This window comes from Lissotriton vulgaris, chromosome 5 (assembly GCF_964263255.1).
Source record: "Lissotriton vulgaris chromosome 5, aLisVul1.2, whole genome shotgun sequence".
Lineage (NCBI taxonomy): Eukaryota > Metazoa > Chordata > Amphibia > Caudata > Salamandridae > Lissotriton > Lissotriton vulgaris.
In genome coordinates this window covers 930,000,070-930,017,141 of record NC_141693.1, presented here as the reverse complement: position 1 = coordinate 930,017,141, position 17,072 = coordinate 930,000,070, and positions in this window count along the sequence as shown.

Sequence of the window (17,072 nt, the reverse complement as noted above, 5' to 3'; positions counted from 1 at the left end):
GAGAAATAGGTAATAACTAAAGAAAGTTTGAAAAAGTGGGTAAAAAGACAAGGATTAAAGAGATTTCAACAAGATGCAAAAGTAGGCCCAAAACCATAGCCAGAGTGTGTGATCCAAGATGGCTGCGCCCATCGCGACCGCATGGGTAGGTTCGCGCGATATTTAGCGCGATCACGCACTTTTGTAGTGCGAACGAGAAGATGAGTTCCCGAACATGTCTTGCACAACGCGACCACGTTAATTGTGACCCGCAACAGGAAATAAGGGAACGCAAGCAGGCGGGACAAACTTCTGGGGTAATTTAGCGCGCTAGCCATCCCAAGCATGCAGGCAACGCCCCGAACACGCGCACCGCGCTCCCGAAGACGAAAAACGGCGCGCGAACGGGCCCAGCAAGCAACTCCGCATGGCTGCGGAGCTACGCGTAGTTCGCGGAGTGCAACTACGTCTTTGCGGAGCTCCGCGGAGTCCGACTCCGCGAACTACGCCCAGGGTTATAAGGGACCAGTGGAAGGTGCAACAAGGGGAAGGGAAAGGTGGACTTCCATTGGTACAGTGGCCTGAATAGTCGGGGCGTTGGGAACAAGTGGCTGAGGAATCGGACAAACCACTGCATGGGCAGAGGCAACAACTGGAGCAGTAGCAGGGGCAATTGGGCGGGATCAAGGGCCGGATACATGGCAGGAGTATAGGGTGGAGGGATGTTCAACATGGAGGTCATGAGAGGGTCATCCTCCTTGTCCCGTGCCTTTTCGGGGACCTTTTTTGTAATGTAACATCCATCTACCTGCATTCGAATTAATCTATCCTGTATTACTATACCCTCTTCTATTCTCTGATTATAATGATTCTGGGCTTTCTGAACCACACTCATACGCATTATTTTAGCTTCGTTCTTTTTGAGTTTGATTTTTTTCTGTTTGGACTCCTTGCGCTGAACCCGAAAGGAATCAAACATCGCAGGTCTACTTTTTCTTTGAAACAACTTTTCCTCTAAATTATTTAATACATGAGGTTCAAAACTACCGTACATTGGCCATTGTAATTCAGCACTACCTTTTGTATATTTGTGCCAAAATGAGGAAAACATAATCGGGCCAACACCATGTTAGCATAGACTTCATGATTAGGGGTCCCCAAAGGAGGAATGGGACAAGATCCTCCAATGCGGAGTCCTGTGTACAATAACAACAACACCATTTCCGAAACTTACTAAATCCAGGCATCTCTAGACGTGTATCCTAGTTCCAAACATCAAAGGGTAAAATCAAATATTTACAGCATATAGCTATACTTACCCTCTGGGTGGGCCACTCCCACTCTTACCTGACCGTTAATCTTCCATCACACGGCAAGTGTCACAAAGGTCTCGATCTCCAAAATCTAGGAACCAGAACTGGGGCATCAGTCGCGGCCGCAGTCGGGTAGCCCACTGGAGGGAGGAATCACGCTATCGGAAACCTCGGGCCACAAAGCCAATTTTCAGCTGATGTAGTGGCAAGCCTCCCTTGGAATTCGATCACGGACCCCTCAGGACCACCAGGCTCGATGACGACCACCGAAGACGCCCCACCTTGGGTGCCAAATTGTAGAACCGGCTTTTTGGAGACCCCCCCACCCCTACTAGGAGAGTCAAAGCCAGCAGTGCAGGGGACACCTAGAATCTACGCGTTCTTCTTGCTTAAATCATACATTACCAAAGAGACCAGGACAACCAGCCGTGGAGGGAAGTAAGTTATTTATTAGCTCGAGCTAAGGATAGGGTCCCAGAATGGTACAAAGACAATTCTACGGAGACTGCTCCTTTACTCCATAGCGCACACATACTTATAGCGATAGCCACGCCCATTTGCACAATACATAGTTCCACATTTTAACAAGTTCCTCATCAGACAAGTTCTTCGTCAGTCTCATGTGGTGCAATCGTGGCCAGGGGACAACTGTCTCTGATTGCACAATGTACACAGCCTTGTGCTTCCTTGCCCAATTGTGTGGTCACAGGGCGCAGCCTCGTGCTTCCTTGACCAGATGGTGTGGTCACGGGGCACAGGAGTTGGTCGTGACAGGCTAAGTTACCAACAAAGGACAGGATGTGGCTATATCTCTGGCACAACTGGGGGGTGAGGCACACAGGCAGCTTCTCGGAATCGGCTCGACCACAAGGAGCATGGCAACACAAAATGGAGTCTTGTGGGTCATTTTAAATACAGTTCAACAAGGATAGAAATACTTGGATCCACTAGCTCTGGTGCATGGGTCCCTCAGGGAGCCCACAAGGGCAAAAAAGAATTTAAAAAAAATCTTTGCAACAAAAATCATGACAGATTCATGAATTCCCTGCAAAATAAATCAAACAAAAAACAAGCGCGGTCTCCCCTACTTGTTTTCATTTTAGCCCCTGGGTGGGTCAGGTCCTGGGGACATGAGAGTAATGTAAAAAAAAGAGGGGGATTACATGGGGACCTCCCTCCTAGTGCTCCTTTTAGCCACAGGTACCACCACCTACCCTGAACTTTATTTAAATATAGACGCGGGGCAGCGCAAGACCCCTACATTGGGATCTTTCAAGCCCCGGGGACCACCACTTCCCAGAGGCTTTGTTTAATAAAAAGGAGGGAGTGCGCAGGGTCCCCACCTGGGGCTTTCATATGCCTGGGAAACACCACCTTCCTAGGGTTAAATGAATAAATATGCCTGGGGTTCAGGTGGACCTCCTGGGCCCCGGGGACCACTACTTCCTTGGGGCAAAATACAATTTAAAAATCTTGGAGAGGGACAGCACTGCCCCCCTTCCTGGCCAAATACGCCCTGGGGACCACTACCTCCCCCAGGCCGGCCCATACATAGTAAAGAAGGGGGGCTGCACTGCACCCCCTCTGGAGCCATTAATGGCCCTGGGGATCCCACTCCCCAGGGTCAGCTCCTGCTATCTCCCGAAGCACCCACCCTCAAATGATAGCTGTTTGATTTTGCTTGGCAGGAGCTGTCTTACATTAACAGTACCAGTGCATGATTGGATGCTCACAAATTCTGCCACGTGGAAGGCTGGATTTTACAACCACGAACCAACTCATGAAGAAAGTACAGAAAGAGAATATTCTACCAAAACCCAATAGATTTCATTTTTCACTGAGAATTACAAGTCTTGCCAGGATGCACCTGTATGTCATTTGTGTTCATTAGCGTCAGTGCTTCTGTCAGAGAAATAATCATTGTCAAAGGAAAACAGTGATTTTTATGCAGTATTTCTTCTTCTTATTATTATTACTTATCATCAATAAATAATTCTTATGCACTTATGACACACATATATAACCAATTCAAGAATTAATAAATTAGCAATCCATACACACAACATGACATTTGACGAGACCATAATAATTACAGACTAACTTACATTTTTGAAATCAGAACACAACTTCCCCTTAACCGACTGCAATACAAACACCATTAAAAACTTACAGGAAATATGGTTTCAATACAATTTGAAATATGGACAGCACAAGGCAATGGCCTGACTTACTGTCATTCGCACAAAGCAGATGAGGTGAGCTTCAGTCTTGCCACCTGACTACCAGATGGTTACCATGAAAGAGTTAATAATTTTAATCCCATTTATGCAGCAAGAAGCTATCATGGGTCTTCAGTTTTGCTGTGAGGAAGCCCCAGCCAAATAGGTAAGAGTTCTAGATGATTTACGAATCCGAGCAGTGGAAAAGCTAGCATATCTCCTTTTTGAGCCTGAAGAGAGCATTCACCTTACTCGCAGCACTGCTCTTTTTAATCAAATAGTCTGGGTGCAAGTTCAGTTTACTACTAACTGTTCTGTTGCGCCTATATTAGGGAAGAGGTGTGGCGAGGCGGCCGGGGCGAATGACGCAGGCTGCTAGGGATCACGGTTCGATCCCTAATTCCAGCTGCAGGGGTCTGCCCAGCACCATGCGACTCTGAGCAATAGCTTGCCTAATCTTCCCCACGGCCCCCAGTGCCGAGATACCCCTTCGGGGGTGATCAGTGCCTTCTACAAGTACTGGATTCTACATTTACATTTTTTACATATATTTAAGATTTGAAACATTTTAGTATCTTCGAGGAGCTAATTGCCATTTTAAGAGGTCTTTCAAAAATGGTTAATTTACCTGTTTAAGAAACATTAATCCAAGCTCAAGACTAGTTGATGCTATATCTAAGGTTTGCTGATGACCAATATTAGTTCTAGCTAAATGAAGGATGTAATTTTTCACATGTAATGCAATGTATAAGTTCAGCACCACATTCCAGTTGGAATTGTTTTACATTAAACAACTCAGTTATCAAGTCACAAATGCATAGATTAAATTACAGGGATGCTGTATTAAGCCCCTGTCATATGACGCTGTAGCGAACTGTGTATTATTTCTAAAGTGAATTTGACTCAAGGACTGTAATTTCAGATAAGGAACAACTGTGTTGTACTAAGCAGAAGACGTTTAACTGGATACAACGGGTTAAAAACTGGGACACTGCACCCTATCACAATGAAGGCACTGTTTCCAATGCAGGTGTGAGCCTGCACCTGCACTGGAATCAGCGCATTATTGAAAGGCAGACTGCCTCTTTAAAGCCACTGGCTCACCTTTTACTGTGTAGGTGGCAGCCATGCCTGTATTTCAAAGGAAAGTATATTAAAAAGTAATGGTCGTAATGCTTGAATTAATCTCAGCCACTGGTAATTATTTGCGGCCACATCCCAGTCCATAGATATTTTGCACGCCATGCCACCTCAGTTTGGACCCAGCCAATTTCCAATCTGTATTTATCCTGCATGAAAGCGAAATTTTGGATGCATCTTTGGGGTGATATTATGCATACTTGCGGCTGAAAAAAGGATAGCATATCCTTGATAGTACATATTGGTATATTGCACAGCAGAGGCTTCTGATTGAAAGGGTGACAGCAAAAAGTGGAAAAAGGAACCAGTTTTCAAATTTGACTTAAGAAAATGCTTAATAACACGGTACAAATGCGTCCATAGGAAAAGCTTTTTTTGGCTTGCCTTTATCTTTGGCGCCCGTTTACGAATCTTCACGAAAGCTTCCAGAAAAAGTGCCCCAGTGATCCTTGTTGTGCATGGAAAGTTTAAGGGCGATCTGTCAAGCAAGGCTGAGAAAAGATAGTGGGGGTCAAAAAATGAGCTGTTTCCGATGTTATTTCCCAGAGGAATTTTAAACATGAATACAGCTGATCGGAATTACTCAAAATTTAGCAGAAAGGTAGGTATTGGTCCAGAGAAGTACCTTTTTCTGACTTGGTGTAAATCTGTTCAGCATTTTTAGAGATCTTAACAGAATTGATATCTGATTGGCTCCCAACACTTCAACCAGGAAGTATTGGCAACCATCTTGGGACTTGGCTTCAGCAGAGTCCCCAAAAAACATTTAAAAAAGAAGACAGAGGCAGGATAGGAATACCCTGATCCCCCAGGCCTCTGGGGAGGGGACCAGCCTGGGGTAAAAAATCATTTAGTTTTTAGCAGGAGGTGCACTGAAACCATGGCTACAGGCGAAAAATCAAATGAAGCGGGGCTCTCTGCAGTGTTTAGCCCTGGGCGGGACAGGTCCCAGAAGCGTGAGGTTGTACAGTTGTACAAAAAGAAGGGGGTTACATGGGGCCCCTTCCTCAGGCTTATAAAAACCCTAAAGGACAGCACCTTCTCGGGGCTTTAGTTTTAATTTATGCGAGGGTGTAGGCATAGCTATCCCATGCCCTGGAGACTGACACCTCCCCAGGGCAAAAATAAAGGCTGTGGTTTCTACACAGCCCCACTACAGCCCCGGAAACTGCCATTTCCCCAAGGCTAAACATATATAATAATTGTGGGGAGCCCGCACTGCCCCCTGCAGCATGGGGAACGCCACCTCCCCGTGGCTGAAATAAATTAATGTAGGGTGTCTGTTGCGGACGGGGACACCACATCCTCGGCGCAAGTTTTAAGATGGAGGGGGACCATGCAGCCCCCCTCATGGAGCCAATAATGGCCCTGGGGGACTGTCATCCCCTGGGGCCAGCTCCTGCTACCTACCAAGGTGCCCAACCTTGGAAGGTAGCTGTTTGCTTTCTGCAAGCTGGAGCTCCGGCTTGCAGAAAGTGGAGTTTTCATCTGTTTCCCTTCACACAAATATGAATGCAGGAAAATAGATGAAAATATTCCTCTGATGGACAGGGACCTGCCTATCAGCAGCCCCCTGTCCGTCAGATCAATGCCGGCCTCTGCGGTAGCTTTGCAGACAGGGTGCCCTAGGGGCACCCAGGTGACATGGCTGGGCCCTGGGGTAAGGGGTACAATGGCCAAAATTGACCCAGGTAGAGGGGCCACGGGCCCCCTAACCATAGTAAAAAATAAAGAAAATATACTTTTGGTAAAGTACAAATCATCCAAGTGTGTTTACTCTGTAGTTCCACTGTGTAAAATTTTCTGGTAAAGATGCTTAAGGAACAATCACATTGGCATAATTCCAGGCACACAAGTTCACTGGAGACATTTCCTCGGCAGGCTTTACGCAGCTGTAGTGTAGGTGATTCCCTATACATTTACCCATATTTCAAAGAACAAGAGCTACCCATAGGCCCTTGTGAGCTGGGTTTTGCATTGAGCAAATAAATACAATGTTCACAAGGAACTCATTGATAGAAAATATATACAGAATATGCAAGCTGAAATAACTCACTCTGATCACTTAAAGACACATGACTCTAATTCCAACCTTCCTAATTAAGTCACAGTAGAAGTACCTGAAAAAAGTACAAACATCACACAATATCGTAGGAGAATTCCTCAGAAAGCCCAAAACAGCCGCATACGTTATAATTAGCGCCAGTAAATATAACTACTGAATTTCACTGGATTTGATCGAGTGAAATCTGAGCCTAACTATAAAGTCCCTGTATCTTTAAGTTTTTTCAGTGAACATATATATTTGTGTGTGTGTGGTTGACCCAGCTGAAATATGTGAATATATATATATATATATATATATATATTCACTGAAAAAACCATAGGTTTCAGGGATGTTATAGTTAGCTGGACATTTCACTCCTACAAAACCATTGAAATTCCTCTGTTATAGTTAGTTGTACTAACTATAACTCACGCGCCCGCAATCCACTGCTGATGATGTCACTTATTACATCATTCATGACATGGTCAGTGACATCACTGATGACATATCAAATGACAGCATTCATGACATCACTGATGAATAATCATCCACTTGACAATCTGATACAGATCATAATACACTAGTATAACCTGTCAACACTAATCATAAAATATGGAATACCATATTTCAAATGTTTGACACACCAATACAAGTCTCTAAAAACGTACTCAGTGATTCGTACAGCTACATACACATCTAAACACTTACCTGTAGATTCGCTCATTCATGCTAGCAAAGATGAATATAAAACTATTAAATATACTTATACACCTACATTGACATTACACACCAGCACACATTCTATTCTCTTATGCAGTCATCCTACTCACTTATGCAAACAATTGATCCTACTTACATTTACTAAGCTACATAGTTATACAAACACCACTTTATTTATTTACATAAATAGTAACTCATACTTAGGCCCCCATTAGGATGTCGGGTGGATCGCCTCCACCATGTCTTGTTCTATGACTGTTCTGTGCAAACACGCACAGCAAAACCTATAGAGGCGTTTTTCAACGCAAAGTGGTGTGTATGATGAGATTATATTGACATTGAAAACAAAAGGTATACAGAAGGCCTTTTCCTCACCTTGTAAATAAGAAACAGAGTTAATGACTAGGCCAATTCTTATTATAGGAGTGCATTTCTGTACTGCTAACAGAGAACAAGATACATTTATAAGTGCTTATGTTTTAGGAAACTTATAGCACATATTTATATATTACTGAAGAGAAGGGATGGGGCCCACTGTGACATGTGCAAAAACAGTTAGTGGTGTGCTTTAAGTTAAATAGTTTTATTTCTTATAATTCTAAAATTACCAGGACCTACATGACCACCATATGACTCTATTGTGTACTATACCATGTATCTTGCAGACAGGTGCTCTGAAGCTGTCTTCTATTTGATACCTATCTGCAATGGAATTCACTGGCACAAATCTAGTCCATCCGTCTTCCTTTTTTTCAACTGTGTGGAAACACAGTCCATTGTGCATTTATGACTTACTTAAACTTACCCCAGCAGTAATACATCTAAAAAACGCTACACATTTTATTCAGTTGTTTTTTACAATGTAAAATATAGTAAATTCCATATTTTAAAATTAGGACCTGCAAAAGAAAAGAGAAAATAGTTATAACATGTAATAATACATTTTTAACAGCACAGCATAATCTTAATATTTTACAAAGTAATTTCTTTGCCTTTTTTGCTGTTCTCAGAATATATTAATTTCACTAGAAACAGTGATTTCAATCGTACTCATCACATAACAGCGTGCAAAAAAAAACGAATCAATTAGATTGTTTTATAAAAAGCAACAATCCATTCCCAGTAAAATACCGGATAATACAAATCACACATATATAAAATGGTTACTGTAAGAAAATTTTATAACTTACATTTATAAATACTGTAAATGTTGTTGGTTAAATATGTACACCGAGACAATGTGCAAGAAAAAGTTCATAATTCAAGCATATATCTTTCCTTGAGGCCAAATACTATTTTTGCACTCCTTTTTTTTGTAAATCGTCCAATGGTAATCCTATTAAATCATATTAATAAATTCCTCAGAGGCTGAATAATCTTCCTAAAACTTTGGCTTTAAAAATATTAAGTAGGAATTTGGTAATTCGCTAGGCAAACATTGTTTAAAAAACAACTGAGCATGATTACATTATGTCCAGCCTTTGTCACATTTTAGATAGAAAGTGTAATGTCCAGATGTTGTGGAAGGATCATCATGGAAAATTATTGCTACTGATACAAAAGTCCTTCCTGATATTGATAGTTGAGTTGCTGCAAAATGTTTTATTAGAGTGTCCAATTTTCTTCCGTCAGCTGTACAACGTTGCATCATTAAAATTATATATTGTCCATATCTTTGTAAAAATAATGTTGATAACATTTCTGATTTGCATTGGCTTCACTCCATGTTTTAATTTGCAGCTTTAATTAATTTATTGAAAGACACTGATTTACAGTCCAGTAATGTCAAATATAGAAATCTTACAGTGTCTACATTAGTGCTACATGTATACATACAACTTTCACAATAATATTCCCATTTATAACAAAGGCCAGAAATATTTTCTATTTCTACATCTTCCTTTTCCAATACGGTAAGCATATACATTAGAAATTCCTGAGCATCTTGTTGGATATTTTGCATAAATTGTTTAGAACCAGAACATGCATCCAAAAGATTACGTACATCAGAAACGGTTTGTATTTTACTTGTGTCAGTTATCAATTTTTCATAAAAAGAATGCAACAAGGAACAAACTCTTTTTTCCCGATTCTCCATAGTTTGCTGTTGCAAACCTTCACGAAACAAAAAAAACATTGACCACTACATTAGCATAGCAGTTGACACCAGAACTATTTTCAAACTGATAACCAACAATCTCTACAACAGTGTCCTTTTTCTTTTTGCTTGCAATAACAACATTATCTTGTTTTTTCCCTTCTTTACACCTTCAGTACAGATATTCTCATACCTTCTTTTTCAACCAACCACACACTTTTCAAATACAGGATATTGACCTAAATTGGGAGCATATGTTCTTCCTAACCTATTATACTCTTGTGACACAGTTTGCATCTGCAGTGACCTTTGTCTCATCAAAATCAATCAAAAACAAACCAGATAATGCTCTGACTTGCGACAAAGCAACATATGCCATACCCTCTTTAAACACAGAATTTCCAATGTTCACCAAAGCATTGTCAACACTTAAACCTTTAGGTTTATGAATAGTCACTGCATATCAGACTACAGAAGAGGGAAACTAGGTCTAAAGTGTGTGTTAATACAGAGGCTAATGAGAAAGAGACTAGCAACTATACAAAATGAATCATATCTGGCTGAGAAATTCCCATCCGACCACCCTTATTGGCGGAGTATCGTCATGTGGGAGTTAGTACATGATCCTGATACCGCCTCCAACCATCAAAAAGACGGTGCGGATCTAGATCTGTGAAGAAACTCTAGCCAAGATAATGTTCAAAGAATGGAAAGATGATAAAGTGTAGTGCTCAAGTGAAAGTGAAACTAAAATTGACTACTTAAACAAAAAATATGTTTAATGGAAATTGTCTAAGTGTCAAAATTAAAACCACGCCCCATAGAAACATTATAACTATAGAGTGGCGCTGTGCAGGACGGTCAACATGTTTCAGCCAGTTTGGAGCAACTTTCCGGCTTTCGTCAGGACCAATAGATGTAATAGCTACTGCAGATATATAAAGTGTGATTACAAAAAGAAGGAATTTGATACTTTACAAAGTAGTAGTCTCCCTGGACCTTGGAGCCCCAATGTATCCTGGAGAGCTAATTTTTCTTTTCTTTTCCTGTTGTGACATAAAAACATACAACAAGGATATAGAGAAAATATACATATATATAGCCACTTTACACACAGACAATGTAAAAACAACACACTAGCATAAGTAGTTTTTTACTTAGCAAATTAACAAAAGTCAAAATAATTTTTTGATCTCACTTCCAGGGAGGTATTAGCCTCCACTGGAATACTCACCCAGCTTTGTGTGGGAGAAGACCTCACCTCGCCCGGCAACCTACTCGGGAAGTTGAGGCCCGCTCTATTTTGCAAAGAAAAGGGGGGGACATAGTATTTATCATTGAATATGTATGGCAAATGGCTCTGCATAAAAGACAAATTTCAAAATAATGGACAACACACACTCAACAAGAAGACCAGCCACGTTAGGGACCATTGGATTCTAATGAAAAGCACAGGTTTGTCTAATTGCTTCTACACTGTTAAGGGAGGCAATGTCAAAACCTGTCTATAAAACAAGGGGGATAGCCCCTGTCATAGCTCACCAAGTGTAGATCAATGGTAAGCACAAGATATAGAAATAAATTAAGATAAGATGCTGAGATCGATTGCCTTGCATCTTAAAAAACATGAATGACACTTCCCAAAAAGTCGACCCATGAGCTAGGGGCTGGAGAACTCACCTGTCAGTCGGTACCTCTCGCAATCATCCAAGAGGAAGTCACTTTCAAACAAAAGATGAAATATATAAGGGATACATTGTCGAAATCTTGGATCTTCTGCATATAATCTTGTTTTCCAATATTCAGATGCAGGGATCTGCACAGGACGTTTATCATATCGTCCTCCTTTTGCAGTTGGGAACAACTGTGGAAAACAATGAGCTTCCAAGCTATCTTCCCATACACTCATGGGACTTCCTTTTGCTTTTTTCACGTTTCAGTATCTTGTGTTAAAAGTATTTCTTCTTCTCCCATATAAACATTCTTATAGAATGTATTGTTTTTTATCAAATACAATGTTGCCTTTTGCACTTTCCTAACATCCACTAACTCCTGCCAGATTTTCTTATTCTTAGTCGGCACACCATTAACAAGAATAACTAATGGTTCACTTTCTACACTCTCTACACCAATAGTTTCAATATTTTTCTTTAAATCTAACAGTAAATACACAACTCTTCCTTTTAATCCTCTTTGTAAATCTGAAGGAGGCAATTTACCTGTTTTAGACTCCATACGAACAATAGCCTGAAAAGGGTGCACACATTGAAGCAGAATAGACTCATAGGTGTTTAAATCTATCAATTCTGGAGGAATAGCAACTAACTCAAAATTTTTATGGACAGCTCTAGCGGGCATTTTATTCTCATCTAATTTGTTAATATTTACAAATAGGGTGATCAGAACCCAAATCAAAACAATTCTCTACCAACAAATAAGTTGCAAATTCCTTCCACTTATTATTTTCTTTTTCACTTTTTAAATACAGATCAACACTCCTAGTCTGATTTTTATAGTGAGTTCGCCAACAACAAATACAAGAAAAATTTGGCCTTTCACCTGAAATCACCTTAAACTTTGTTATTTCACTTTCAAAATTTTTTGTACAACTATGTTTAACATTCTCTCCAACATTTTCTTCTATTAATGTCTGAGTTTATTCACTCTCATGTTCAGGACCAAAGTAACAAAACTCAATTTCCAACTGCTACCTACCTTTTTCCGCCTAGACTTTCATGCTGTTCATTTTATTTTTTGTCTTTTGCAGCTCGTGCTCGCGCTTGTGTTATAAGCGTGTCTGAGCACAGCACTGCTTGCCATTAGACTTCCCAGCGCTTGTTAGCGCTTCGCCCTGCTCCCCTCCCTTGCCTGGGACTGCGAGACCGCCCTCGGCTGAGTGTTGACGCCGAGGGCTGGGATCTCATTTTGGCCGCCATCTTGGGGGTAGGACTCTTCGCCCTCGTGCTCTAGTAGCGCTATAAAAGGGAAACGGAACATCCAGCTTGTGATTTCCAACTGCTACCTACCTTTTCCCTCCTGAGGCGGAAGCCGGGAGGTCTCCCTACTATTCTGTGGCTTTTAAACCTAGCGTGTTAGACTTTCATGCTGTTCATTTTATTTTTTGTCTTTTGCAGCTCGTGCTCGCGCTTGTGTTATAAGCGTGTCTGAGCACAGCGCTGCTTGCCATTAGACTTCCCAGCGCTTGTTAGCGCTTCCCCCTGCTCCCCTCCCTTGCCTGGGACTGCGAGACCGCCCTCGGCTGAGTGTTGACGCCGAGGGCTGGGATCTCATTTTGGCCGCCATCTTGGGGGTAGGACTCTTCGCCCTCGTGCTCCAGTAGCGCTATAAAAGGGAAACGGAACATCCAGCTTGTGATTTCCAACTGCTACCTACCTTTTCCCTCCTGAGGCGGAAGCCGGGAGGTCTCCCTACTATTCTGTGGCTTTTAAACCTAGCGTGTTAGACTTTCATGCTGTTCATTTTCTTTTTTGTCTTTTGCAGCTCGTGCTCGCGCTTGTGTTATAAGCGTGTCTGAGCACAGCGCTGCTTGCCATTAGACTTCCCAGCGCTTGTTAGCGCTTCGCCCTGCTCCCCTCCCTTGCCTGGGACTGCGAGACCGCCCTCGGCTGAGTGTTGACGCCGAGGGCTGGGATCTCATTTTGGCCGCCATCTTGGGGGTAGGACTCTTCGCCCTCGCGATCTAGTAGCGCTATAAAAGGGAAACGGAACATCCAGCTTGTGATTTCCAACTGCTACCTACCTTTTCCCTCCTGAGGCGGAAGCCGGGAGGTCTCCCTACTATTCTGTGGCTTTTAAACCTAGCGTGTTAGACTTTCATGCTGTTCATTTTATTTTTTGTCTTTTGCAGCTCGTGCTCGCGCTTGTGTTATAAGCGTGTCTGAGCACAGCGCTGCTTGCCATTAGACTTCCCAGCGCTTGTTAGTGCTTCGCCCTGCTCCCCTCCCTTGCCTGGGACTGCGAGACCGCCCTCGGCTGAGTGTTGACGCCGAGGGCTGGGATCTCATTTTGGCCGCCATCTTGGGGGTAGGACTCTTCGCCCTCGCGCTCTAGTAGCGCTATAAAAAGCTAACCCCTCCCTCCGCGCAGCGGACGCGATCAGCGGTCGCGCCGGATCTGCGCTGGAGTCGTGCCAGAGTCCTGCCCGTCTGCGCCCGTCAGCGTCCCGGAGGCGTTCGGCGTGGCAGGTACCTCTGGCCCTATGCTTTCCTACTCCGCTCAAGAGCTCTACTCTCTGCGTGACTGGAATGCGTCTTGTCACTCAGTCTTTCCTGGCCGTTATAGGGGTAAACATAAGTGCCCTGCTTGTCAATGGCATCCTATTCGCACCATCCCTTCCCCTATCCCTATTAAGGATTGTAGCATAAAACACCTTTGTCTACTCCTTAATACGAGGTCGTTGCACCAACACACTCAAGAGATTTTTGATCTCCTTTCGACGACCAGTCCTACCTGTCTGATGCTCACTGAGACATGGCTCAATGATTCCTCCCTTCTGGACATTGCGGCAGCCATTCCCACTGACTATACCATCCATCGACAGGACAGAGACAAGGGCAGGGGAGGAGGAGTTGCCCTGATTGTGAAAAAGTCTCTTCCGAGCATGGTCACGCATACACATACCATCGCAGGGGCTGACTCTCTAGCTTTTACCATCTCCCTATCGCCGCAACAAGCGCTGAAGGGTCTGATTGTTTACAGACCTCCGGGCCCGGTGGGATCTTTTTTTGATGATCTCCAGCAGGCTTTGTCGGTCCTTGTCCTTAGATCAGAGCGGTGCATATTGGCGGGACATTTTAACTTTCATATGGACGACCATCAAGACCAGGATGCTATCAAACTGCTGGATATTACATCTACTCTAGGCCTTTCCCCCTATCTCTCTGGTCCGACCCATGACAAAGGCCACACACTTGACCAGGTTTTTTCCACCTCACCTATTATGGCTGTAACACTTCTGCCAGTCGTATGGTCTGACCATTATCTTGCCCATTTCGAAATACCATCTACTACGACTTCTCCGGCCAGTGCCATGAGGCAGCAGGGTAGCAGCTATAGGGCACTTCATCGGGTGACTCCGGATCTGCTAACGCAGGCTCTGGTAGATCACCCCATGTCCTGTACGGGCGACTTGGAGAAAGATCTGGAGAGCCTGCAATCCTGGCTTCTTGCCAGATTAAATGAGCTCGCTCCCTTACAGCCACCCAGGTCTGCTGCCCAACGGGTGTCGGCCCCCTGGTTTACGGAGGAATTGGCCCATGCCCGTAGGCAATGTAAAGTTGCTGAGCGGGCTTGGAGAGTCCAGTATGAACCTGAGGCTAAACAACGTTATAAAATCATGATGAAGTCATACCATGATCTAATTCTTCAGGGCAAGAAATGTTACTTTGCCAAAAGGATTGATGACGCGGCTAACTCCTGTAAGGAGATTTTTTCAATTGTGCGTGAATTCACCAGCCCTCGGTCAATCTCTGCTCAGGACGCTCCGGCGGAGATCTGGGCCGGCACTATTGCTAACTTTTTTACCACCAAAATCAGGCAAATTCAGGATTCTTTTCCTTTAAGATCTATAGATGACCTGTCTACTATGCCGACTGAGACAGCTCTCATGTCGTCTCCAGGCCCAGTTCTGCTAGACTTTCCGCCCCTTCCGGCTGCCGCATCCCTAGCTTTGATGAGGAACCTTAAATCGGGCTCACCGCTAGACCCCTGCCCAGCAAAATTCTTAGCGAGAATGGCAGACGCCGTTAACCCCATAGCTAATCCCATTCTTAATCTCTCCCTGAGTCAGGGATTTCTGCCCAAGGCTTGGAAACCAGCCATGGTCATCCCCCTTATCAAAAAGCCTAATCTTGACCCTGAGGTGCCATCCAACTATAGGCCAATATCGCTCCTTCCAGCACTGACCAAGATCCTGGAGAAACACGTACATAGCGTGCTTTCTAACTTCCTGGAGTCTAATGAGTTACTCCATGAATCCCAATCGGGCTTTCGTTCCAACTTAAGCACCGAGACGGCGCTCCTGGAAGTTTCTGAGATCATCAAGGAGGTGCTGGATACCGGGGGCAGGGTGATGTTAGTCATGTTAGACCTGTCGGCGGCGTTCGACACCGTCCCCCATGAGGATCTCCTCACTAGACTTCACGACATCGGTCTAGGGGGGACGGTGCTCAACTGGTTTAGTTCCTTTCTTGCCAACCGCCGGCAGACGGTCTGGGTCCCACCTGGGTCCGCCGAGATGCCGCCATTGGGAGTCGGAGTGCCTCAGGGCTCTGTACTGAGCCCCACTCTATTTAACATCCTTATGACCCCTCTGGCGACACTGGCGGAGGCCCATGGGGCCCGGATCGTTTCTTATGCTGACGACACCCAGCTTCTGTTCACCTGCCGTAAGAGCGAAGAGTTCGATGGAGAAAGGATCCGCGAGTGCCTTGGGGCTGTTTTTAATTGGTTTCAACATAACAGCCTCAAGTGCAACTCGGACAAATCCGAAATACTATTCTTCGGATGCCCATCGGAACCGGATTGGCATGGTTGGTGGCCTGCTGACATGTTCCCTCCAACTCAGTCCTCTAAGTGGGCGAAGAATCTGGGAGTAAAAATTGACAACAAGCTCTCGCTCAAATCCCAGGTCTCTACTCTTACGGGAACATGTTTCGGGATCCTCAGAATGCTACGCAAGTTCTTTCCCCATCTCTCGTAGGAACATCGGAGGATCACTGTCCAGGCACTTATAGGATCCAGATTGGACTACGCAAATGTCCTATATCTGGGTCTGCCTGAATATCTCCTCCAGCGTCTGCAGGTTACCCAGAATGCTGCTGCTCGTGCGATTTTTGGCCTGCACCGCCGCACCAGTGCCTCCAACCTCCTTGTATCCCTCCACTGGCTCCCGGTGTGGAAGAGGATACTGTTCAAGGCCATGACCCTTGCCCATAAGGCCTTGCATGGCAATGGTGCCAAATATCTTCAGAAGAGGCTGGATTTATATCGACCTACACGATCCCTTAGGTCAGAAACACTGGCTTTGGCTCGGGTACCACGTATCAAAAGGGCTCGGCTAGGCGGCCGGTCCTTTAGATTCCTCGCCCCTCAGCTATGGAATTCTCTTCAGGTGTCTTTGCGGAATACCGCGAACCTGCTTGTCTTCAGGAAGGACTTAAAAACTTGGCTGTTCTCTGGATAGTCCGCCTCCTCTTTTTTAGGCCCCTGTTCTTTTATTGTTATGTTTTCCAGCTCTTTCTTTGGTCTGGAGCACAAAGCGCCGGGACACTCCTTTGGAGTAGCCGTTGCGCTATAAAAGTCCCATTTTAACATAACATAACAATGTCATCACAAACCTTCTTCACATCAGATACTGACCTACTCAAAAGAGCACTGTTCAACTCATTTAACTTTCCTGGACTTTTTGCATAATACAATCTTCTCACTAACTTCCCCATTTGAGTATGATGTACTGCCAACATCCTGGAATGGTGAAAAACACTTTGACATACTTTCCTAGAAAGACAAGCCAGAGAATGACCATGCAAACCAAT